Source organism: Gossypium hirsutum, chromosome A07, assembly GCF_007990345.1.
Source record: "Gossypium hirsutum isolate 1008001.06 chromosome A07, Gossypium_hirsutum_v2.1, whole genome shotgun sequence".
Lineage (NCBI taxonomy): Eukaryota > Viridiplantae > Streptophyta > Magnoliopsida > Malvales > Malvaceae > Gossypium > Gossypium hirsutum.
The window spans coordinates 14,085,179-14,096,313 of NC_053430.1; the positions used below are offsets into that span (position 1 = coordinate 14,085,179).

At 33.8% G+C, this 11,135-nt stretch overlaps 1 long non-coding RNA gene across 7 annotated transcripts; it reads right to left on the bottom strand.

Annotated features, from left to right (window-relative positions):
- Positions 1 to 277: 277 nt before the first annotated feature.
- LOC107960516 (uncharacterized) lies at positions 278 to 3,596 on the bottom strand. Of its 7 annotated transcripts, XR_005930352.1 has the most exons (10): positions 3,445 to 3,596; positions 3,206 to 3,345; positions 2,822 to 3,013; positions 2,638 to 2,743; positions 2,482 to 2,558; positions 2,322 to 2,396; positions 1,807 to 2,061; positions 1,270 to 1,467; positions 901 to 1,093; positions 278 to 695 (listed from the first exon to the last, which is right to left on the bottom strand). It is a non-coding gene; the product is annotated as an uncharacterized lncRNA (long non-coding RNA). The 7 variants fall into 7 exon arrangements; XR_005930349.1 differs by having other exon boundaries at positions 901 to 1,467; positions 2,822 to 2,863; XR_005930354.1 differs by having other exon boundaries at positions 901 to 1,467; positions 2,864 to 3,013.
- Positions 3,597 to 11,135: the final 7,539 nt, after the last annotated feature.

The following is an 11,135-nucleotide window of genomic DNA, read 5'->3' on the forward strand; positions in this document are numbered from 1 at the left end:
CATTCGCTTGAGCCAATAACGTCAGGCCAACATCAACTATATGCCTGTGTTTCCTTTCGACTAAGCCATTCTGCTCCTAGGTGTGCGGGCAAGAAAGGTGATGATGTATTCCCAATTAAGAAAGTGCTTGAGGAAAAGACCGAAACTCTCCCCCCAGTCAGTTTGAAGCACCTTTACCTTACAGCCAAATTGAACTTCAATAAATTTTTGAAGATGTAGAAACTTTGCAAGAGCCTCAGACTTATGTTTAATAAGATAAAGCCAAGTAAATCTGGAATAAGCATCAACAAATGAAATATAGTAAGAATGTCCTTCAGAAGATACAGAAGCTGGCCGCCAAATATCAGCAACAACAAGTTCAAAAGGAGCCGAATACACAGTAGAAGAAGGGGGAAAATGGAGCTTATGAAATTTTCCAAGTTGACAAGCTGAACAAACTGAGCTCAGCTGAGACTTGTTTACAATTACATTTCATTTTCGAAGCACTATAGCAACAGTCTTATCACACGGGTGGCCAAGTCTTCTGTGCCACAAATAAGAAACAAGACTACTAGAAGCAGGAAGTGCCAGGTTAGTAATATGAGCAGTGGCTGGAGACGGAACAACAGCTTTGGATTCTTGGAAGGCTGACATGTCAAATCTGTACAGACCATTATGAATGTGACCACCAATAAGCCGCTCCCTATCTTGACATCCTTCACAAAGCAATGAATAGGATGAAACTCAAAATAAACCTGATTATTTTTGCAAATTGAGCTACAGACAGTCGATTTTTACAAATACGAGGAACATGCAAGATATTGTGCAAATGAAAAACTCTATTAGCAGTTTGAAGAAGACCTGAGCCAACATGAGCTACAGGTACAGAGACCCCATTCCCCATGTAAAGCCTGTGGTTACCTGTATAGGGAGCTGCACCCTATAAGTTATCCAAATCATTAGTAACATGATTGGATGCGCCTGAATCGGGGTACCATACTGTCAGGTTCACAGGATTTGAAGAACATGATCTGTGATTGGAACTCGCAGCAGAATCAGTTGGAGCAGTCCTATGAGAGCAGCAGTGATGCCCAGCACAAGAAGTTGAAGTCCCCTGAAATTGATGACAATGAGTCTGCATAGGCTGGTCAAAAACCCCCTTAAAATTCTCATCAAAGCGATAATAGCATTTCTGGACAGTATGACCAACTCGTCCACACAACTGACATTGAGGTTTAGTATTACTGAACTTTCTTCCTCAACCTCTATCTCGAGAAAATCTTCCATTACCTCTGTAAGGTGGTCGAGATCCCCTATCACTTTTACTAATGGTGTCATCAGCGCCACCACGTTGCTGAACAATATTAGCCTGAAAAGACACGTTGGAAACTAACTCTTGTTGGCAAGCTTCACAGTCAGCGAGCATTTCTGTAAGAAGATCAAGAGGAACCCGCATTGCAGAAGCCACAATCCGAATCGACTCAAACTCTACAAGCAGACCAACAAGAATAATACAAATATGTTATTGTTCAGAAACAGTATTTCCTGCAGCGGTCAGAGTATCACACAAACTCTTGATCTTTGCCAAGTATTCTTTTACAGTTAATTGGCCCTTTTTCTGAGAATACAAAGAGTGTCGTAAGGTGGACACTGTCAAAACAGATTTTGAGACAAAACGACGGACAACAGTATTCCAAACATCAAAAGTAGAACGAGCAGCAGTGAGATGAACCAAGATCTCATCACCAATGGTAGTCAGCAGCCAAGAAGCTAACAACTTATCCTGTTGTTTATGAAACAAGAATTCAGGATTGGGAACAAGATTACCGTCTTTATCAACAACTGATTGTGGAGGAACACTAACAGTTCCAAGAACAAACTCATGCAAGCCATATCCTTCAAGAATCGACAAGACTTGTTGCTTCCACAAAAGAAAGTTATGTTCACCAAGTTTCACAGTATCATGCTTAGGAAACTGCTGAATCTTCCTCATAGAAGCATTGCCAGGATTGTGTGAAGAACCATCTGCATGAGCAGCAGTATTAAACGACTGCCGATTCTCATCTACATTACCCGAAACAGCTTCAGTCGCCATGAGAAAAAAAAATTATGGCTCAGATACCATAATGAGAAATACAATTCAAGAAGAAGAGAAGAAGATTAATTCCATATTGTTTAGCTGAACAACCAGCTACTGTATTTATACAGACTTGAACAATAAAGAGTAACGACAATAACTACTAACAACTAATTAACTGCTAACAGCTAACCATTACTTAACTATTAACTACCAGTAACTATAACACTTTCTTTTATTCCTTAATACTCAAGATTTGGCTTACATCAACTCGTCGTCAATTCGCTCGTAGTCGTCAGCCAAAACAATAGACCTTCCATCCCAATACAGCAACGAATCACTGCATGCATGCACCCACCATTTTATTCCAATAAAATAATAATATATTTTCTAAATAATTTCTCGGTTCAATATTTTAAACTTACGTATGGAAAAAAAACGATTTTTCAAACTTGTAAAATCCATGCCAAGGTGTGTTCGCAACTTGATGATCACCCAAAATCTGAAAAGCACAAAGTGCGCCACATAACATACCATGTGTATGTGTAATGTATGTGTACGTGTATTTGTAAAGAGCTTACAAATTTATCGCCAAGGGAGTGGTTACAGTTACTGCAATGGACATTCACTACGGGCAAACCATCGACAAATCTACTAGTCATGATGTGATCCTCCCACACATTGAAACTATATTATCAATGGACACAGTTAAAATGTAAATAATTTGGGTGATTGAATTATTACACAAGTAAAGATATATCTTACGGTCTCTTTGCATATAAGTCCATCAACTTCCATCCCTCGTACCTGAAATATTTTTGTTCAAAACAAGCATGCTTTTCAAATGTTCTTGCAAGACACACCAGTCTATGATGTTCTTGCATATAAGTCTATTTTATTAATAGACAGAGAGCACCGTCAACATCAATTCTGGAACCAAGATTAAACTCTAAAACCCTAAAAAGGAAGAAAAATATTAACAGTATCACCACCAGGCCAATATGTACCAACAGAAATGCCATGGAACTAAACCCAACACAGTCCATAGGCATAACAAACAAATACAAAGGAGCAGATCAAAAGAAAGAGAGAGAGTGACAGTATCACCACCATGCCTATATATATAGAGAGAGAGATATAAAGACATACAGGGAGAGGGGGGTTGTTATGGGAGGCATTGAGAACGTGGGTCTGGCAATTGCAGCACAAGTAGACACGATGTCTATAATCCAATAGAAAGCTAACGGTGTTTGGAGGCCTCACCGCCATTGGAAATGCAAAGCTGCTGACTGCTTCAAGAAAACACCACAAGGTATATGAGTAATTTAAAGAAAAAAAAAAAAGGCAAACAAAGAGGGTTTCTTGATTGCAGGAGCCTGACCACTTACTGATTTTCTTTTCTGCAAATGGATTGAAGCTTCAGTTCTTGGAAGGAGAAGTGGGAAGGATGCATGGCTTTCGGTTTTATTTTATATATTATAATTAATGAACAAAATGATGAAACCAAGATGGCTTCTTTTCTGATTCGTTAACCCTAGTAACTGTTTTTTCTTTTGACGGGTAAATTTCGGTTAGGGGAATTGTGTGCTTATTTAGTTTTAGGTTAAAATACCCTATAAATCCCTTTACTCTTTACAAACTTAAAGTTTAGCCCCTATACTTTTGAATTTTTGTCAATTACATGGGAATTGCCGCACGACTTGTCGCATCTGTGTTGATACAATTTTAAAAGTCAATCAACTTTTCCTTCTAAAAAAGCAATTTAAAGAAAATTTGAAGGTTGAGAGTCAAAATGATAAAATGAGTAAACGTTAGAACTAAATATATCATTAACTAATTGAGTTTAATCTTCCTAGATTAAATAAGATGGAAAGAGTTAAATTTAGAGTATTTTATATATATTTCCTTGAAATAAAATTTATTACAAACAACTGCAACAACCAATCTAAAAAAAATCCTAATCAAACTATAAAACAAAATATTAATCATTCTAAAAATGTTAAAAATTACAAATTTTATTAAAGGTACATACTTATATACTTCAACATAATTTCCTTTGTTATAGGGCATTGCACGTTCGAGTTTTATATGTTTAGATTTCATTCAAGCATGTAACTTGTAAAAGAATTGCTATGATATATTCCAACTACATTTAAAGGGTATCTTAATAAAATGACCAATTAAAGTACAATTTCATGATAAAAATTGAACAATTCAAACTCATTTAATTATCTAGCAAATTCAAGTTCCCACACTAACTTCAAACTTAAAAACAATTCGAGTTTGCCTTCGATATTATACAAAAATTTAAAAGTATTAAGCTTGGATTTAGTTAAGTGTAGTATTAAAATATTCAAATTCAACCACCATGATATCTTGAGTTACTTGAGATTAACCTAATTAACTAAACAAATTGTGGCCTGATTCATGGACACATCTATATGGTATTACATATGCGATAATATGACTGCCACATTGATTTATGAAAATAATAGAAGATAATAAATTCAATAGCTACCATCTAGTCAGAGCTAAAGTTTCAAAATTCAAAAAGCATAAATGACCGAGTTAAAGTATATGGACTAAATCCGCTACCCACGCATAGTATTGATACTAATAACGGAATTTAACCTTTTTTTAAATTACTTTGATCCTAAACCTTTAAAATTTGACTAATCTGTTGATATTTTCATTGCATTGACAAGACAACTCGCATGATAATTTACGCTACTAGATATACCCAAGATGGGGTTGTTCAAGTTTGACTGTTTCTCAAGAAGTCAAATATATTTTTTAAAGTTATAAAAGTTTCAATAGAATAAATCATTATAAGCACTAAACTAAATAACAACCTCAACAATTAACTCAATTCAAACTAACTAGCAAGAATAAATTACATAAGGTGAGACTCGAACCTGAGACCTCAAAGTTCCCAAGGACTTAAACTTGCCCTAAAGCCAAGGCCTTATCTGCAAGAGGTCATATATTGAATGCAATAATTTAGGGACCAGAAATTAGGGGCTTAAAGCAATAAGAGTCAAAAAATAAGGCATCATTGTAAAATGCTGAAGCATGTAAACATGTGTATATAACTTACTCGCAAATTCTTCTTTACATCCCATAACCTTAGTGTGATTTCTGTAGATGCAGAAACGAGTTCATTTTCAGACAAGAATTTCACGTACGAGGCGCCTTTTTTGTCCACTGAACACAAGAATTGGAGTACTGATGTTTCTTAAAGCATAGTAATGGATGCGATGATCTGCTGAACCAACCTGCATACCCAAAAAAACTTCATAGTTTTAAGTTCTTTTCCCACATTAAAAAAACAAACAAACAGTTTTTCATATGTCCATGCTAGCAGGGTTAATTGAACATAGTTGGAACGAAGAAAATTTACATATGAAGTGCTTTCACATTCCAACATGCTTCTTCGAAACTAGCCTTGTAAATGTAAAGTAGCTTTCTTATAATACTAAAGAATAGAATATATATATGTGTGTGTGTTACAAAAATTAAAGCTGCAAGGAGTAACAGCACATGGTTTGTAACAGCCCGTTTTTAGGGTTAATCAAAACAATGGTTCTGGGACCACAATACGAAGTTAAAATATTTATTTTATTATTTTATTAAGGTTTAAATTATGATAGAATGTTCGTGTGAAATTTCGTAAAGAAATTTTACTGTTTGAATGCTTAATTCGGTAAAAAGGATTAAATCGTGTAAAGCGTAAAACTTGTGTTCTATTAACTAAAAGTTTCAAATAGCTATAGAAAATTAAAGTAAAGGTCCTTATATGGTTATTAAACCATTCTTAAAATAGTGGAAGTTAATGGCATGACATTAGGAGTAGTTTTAATTGTTTTTAAAGGTTAAATAGGTAATTTTGGTTAATAAATGATTTAATAAATAAAATAAAACCATTTTATTTTATTCTCATCTTCTTCAACCAATTGGATAAGTGAAAGAAAGCCATTTCTAAGCCTTCAAAATTTTGGAAACTTCATTTGGCCAATTTGGTACGTATTTTTGCTCCGTTTTTAATGATTTTTACGTTTTTGATATCGTTGCTTCGTAATCTAGCTAGCCCATATCTCCGATTTCAGAACTATTATAGATTTTGAATGATTCCATTGTTGAATGCTTGCTTTTTTAGATGTTTTATTATAGATTATTAAAGTTTGAAGCTAGATTAACAAGTTTTATAAAGTGATTTTTGACAAAAATGTCAATTACGGATTTAATTGATAAATTTGTATAATCCATGAACATAAGGAAAATTTGGTTAGCATGGGCTGGTATTGAATTGTATGAATTTGTATTTTTATGCGATTTGGACTAATTTGTAAAAATGTGAAACATTAGGTGCAAAAGCGTAATTTTTCCAAAATGTGTGTAATGTGTCAAATTGAATAGTTGGAAAGTTAATAAGCTAATTTTGATATAATATTTAGATCAAGATAAGCCAAGATCGATATTAGATTGGGGAAAAAGGAAAAATGGACGAATAATCGGAAAATTCCATCTGAGCAACTCGAGGTAAGTTCTATAGCTATAATCAAACTATTAATACTTGTATTTTTTTTAAAATGAATGTGTATAAGTTGAATGAATAACCCAATTGAAATTCGAATTACTGGTTATATGATTAAATTACTGTTTACATGAATGAAAGTGAAATGCTGCAATTGTTATATATGTTACATGGATTCGGTATGATAATGTGCATTAGGTATGCGAATTGAGTATTTAAATGTATGTGCTTATTTGAATCAAATATATATATGATTTGAGAAATTGAATTATTGATCATTGAATGCTTAAATGATGAAGTTGAATAATTACCGAGCCTCGTTTGAACCATAGGAATTTGTTAGATACGAGTGACATGTCACTAGGGTTACTAATTGGTCGAGCTCCTGCATTTGTTGCGAACTCGCCACAGCTTGTATGAGCTTATCGATATATCAGCTCGTAAGAGCTTACTGTTTTCAGCTCATTGGAGCTTACCGATTCAGCTCATATGAGTTTACTGTTCAGCTCGATAGAGCTTATCGTTTCAGCTCAATAGAGCTTATTGTTTATCAGCTCAAGAGGAGCTTATCGATCATGGCTCGAAAGAGCGGATAGGATAACAAATTGACAAATTACCTAGAAATACACTTAGTGTGTATCACCCGAGTATCTATCCATATTCTACGTTGTTCAACGGGCATAATTACTATTACCGATCATATGAATAAGATATGTGTTTATATGGATGAATTACTGTTGATACGGATGAACTACTGTTATTACTGATGAACTACTATTTATATGGATGAATTACTGGTTATATTAATGAATTACAGGTTATACGAATAGAAATGAATTGCTATAATGTTATGTGAATTATATGGTACTGATGCTATTTGATGAATTAAATATGGAATGAAGTTATATGTACTTGAGATTGAATATTTATTGTTTTCACCTATGGTGACCTGATGATTACATCGATATAATGATACTAATCTATTGATGATTTTATATGCTTATGCATTGGGCAAATTTGGTTGGATTGTATTGAAATGGTAATATAGATTATAATGATGTACGAACAAATGATATATGTGAATTGAGATATAAGTGATTTAACCACATATATGCCCATTAGTGTGCAAGATACAAAATATTCGATGTTATTTCCATGGTTCAACAGACAAGATAACGGTACGAGAATTGAAATGATGATATGAATCAGTTCAGGTATACGTGACACGCTCGACAAGTAAGTAATATTTAATAATTTCATATGATACGTAAGTGAAAACCGATGAATACATACATAAATTACCAGGTTGTTATTGTAATACATGTTGATTTCGATGGAGTTGATTTATATGTCCTCATGTTTCTCTAAGTCTGAATTAATTGTTAAATGGTATATAGTACATACTAGTCATACGAGCTTACTAAGCTTTATAGCTTACTCTGTGTATTTTTCGTATTTTACAGTGATTTGAAAGCTCGCTCAGGTTGGAAGTCATCGAAGATTTAATCACACTATCCAGAAGTTGATTTGGTAATTTTTAAACTCTCTAAAATTGGTAATATGGCATGTATAGGCTAGTTGATGATATGAGATGTATGAGTTATTTTAGCTATTGAAGCTTATATGCATTGATGTGCTTAAGCTATGTGATTTGGCTTAACTTGGCTAGATATTGGTTATGTATATGTGTACTAAATATGACATGTTTTGGCAAGTAGTTGATAAGATGAAGATATGCCAATTGTTTGAATTAGTAAATAGATTATATGCATATATTGGCTTACAAGTCGTATTGGTTTGGTATATGTTTGATGGTACAAATGGTATAAGTTGAGTATATAGATGCTTAGATTTTTAAATGGCACGTAATGTACTTTTGAAATGGTTATTTTGGCTGTTAAATTGAATGAGAGGATGGTGTTATATATATGCTTACAGGTGATTGGTTTTAAGTGAGGGAAAAGTGGCTTAAATAAGCCTATTTCTCGCCCACACGGTTGAGCACACGAGCGTGTGACTTGAATGTGTGTCTGTTGAAACTTAGTTAAAATAAGTTAGTGAGTTATACGACTTAGACACACGGGCGTGTCTATTGGCCGTGTGTGGCACACGGGCTGACATACAGCGTGTGGTCGGCCGTGTGACCCAAGTCAGTATGTATGCTCTATTTCCACACGGTCTAAGACACGAGCGTGTCTACTAGCCATGTGAGACACACGGCTTGTACACACAGGCGTGTGACACTTGAAATATTGAAATTTCTCTAAGTTTCAGAAATTTTCATATATTAGCAATTTAGTCCCGAATGCACGATTTAAGCTTTGTATGCTCGATTTAAGTACATGTATAATGTAAATGAATGATATTTAATGAAATGAAATGATATTTGATAAATGATTGTTCTGAATTGAGTTACAAGTCCGGTAATGCCTCTTAACCTATTCCGGCGACGGTTATGGGTTAGGGGTATTACATGGTTATAAAAATGAACAAGTCCGTTGCAATGTCATTGCTAGATCCAGGATTATACTTGACACAACATATATTTACTTTCATATCAATACTAATGACACTGGCCTCCAGCTTTGTGCACCAAACTTTCACCTGTTTCATTACCAAAAAATATATACATGACATGATATAGTCAACAATGAAGTTTCCATAAATTTCATGAATAAAATAACAGCAGAAAGACTGTTAGATACATTTAATTAATCATATTAATATCTTAACATAAACTCATTTGAACTCAGATATTGCATTACTATTGCATTATTAATATTTAAAATATTTAACTTATTAATCGTATTTAACTAGGTAAATCATGTTGAACATATTTAAACAGATAACTTATGTGTCGATGTACAAGACTTACTAGTTAAATGTGTTAACCAAGCAATCCTATGTAATTCACATAATAAATGTGACATGTTCATGTCAAGAACCTTAACAATCATTTACGCGTTGACCTATTTATCTGATATACAAGATTAAGACTCACCAACACAAATTGCCAATCTTTTTCATCATTTAAGCAAAGAAAGAACACTTGGTTAAAGAAATAGAATATGTCACTGTACCTTGCAATCATCGCTACCAGATACAAGCATCAAGGGTTCTGTCTGAGAGAAATCAACACTCTATACTCATTTTTCATGTTCTTCATATTCCATCAGACTCTGCCAAAGAGATTAAAAAAAATTTAAAGTATAAAACAAAAATTAAAATTGGATCAACACATAACTTTGGCGTCTAAATGAAATATATAAGAAAAACCAAAGTGATATATTGCAAAATTGTCAGTAACCATATCAATCCTCATTACCTGGCAAGTAGTCACATCCCACACAGATATTATCCCCCTATAATCACTACTAGCTATATGATTCTTACTATACTTGTTCCAGCTCAAGCAACTAAGTTTAGAACGTGTGCACATCTCCACAATAGGACAGTGTACATCTGCCGGTTCATTTAGGACCTGGAAAACAATTACATAGCCAGTGAGAATTGGTATAGTTAAAGATTGAAAAGAGAAGTAAAAAATTATTAACTGCAAACTTCTTTGTTAATGTGCATGCAGATCCATAGCTACCCAGTGACCGACTTATTCAAAAAAAATACCAGCCTCCTTCACAAGGTTTTTACAAATCAATACTAGAGGCAATGACTACAACAAATGGGAGCAACTGTTACATGGACTTCTCAATTTCTCTCAAGTACCCATGTTGGACACACACATATATGAATATGGATATGGGGGCATGATCTTCCAAATATTTAGAAAAACTTTAAAACTTTTACTATACCCATGTCAAACACACCCTCTTCGACACATCAAGTTCAGGTCGCATCAAGTCTTATGAACTGTGAGCAACAATAATGGCAACTGAAACCAATTCTCAAAGGTGCCAGAAATTTAGGATTTCACTATAGAGTAATTGAAGACTTTAATGCGCCGAGACACTCTAGTAGTAGCAAACAACTCATCATCACGATCAAATTCTATGATGAAATCACCACAATCCATCCAAAATATTTTCAACAAATCAAAAGAAAATGAAAAAGAATGTACACATGCATATATGCTCGTGCACTTGCACGTGAACGTGCACATACAAATAGACTGAGCATCTATATTGCAGTTGATTTGTATTACAAGAAAAAATATGAAGATTCACAGAAAACTATGCTTCATATGTCCAGAAGGCAAATATCCACAGCTTTGTTCAGAGACTATATTTCACTAAAACATCCTATTATAGTAAAACTTGATGTTCAATTCATTTTTAGTAGCACCATGCAGCATGATAGAATAAATACTTAGTTCTATGATTTCAAATCCATGGAATAGACATTCATACACAGAATAAATGAATCACCTTGATACTATATTGTGTTGAAACATTGGTAGCAACCAAGTAACAAAACATAAAACAAATATGAATTTACAATTGAGCAATATGAAAACCGAAGCAAAGAAAAAAAAAGAGAATACAAAGTTTGAACAACAAAAAAAATGAGGAAAATCAATCCATTTTCATT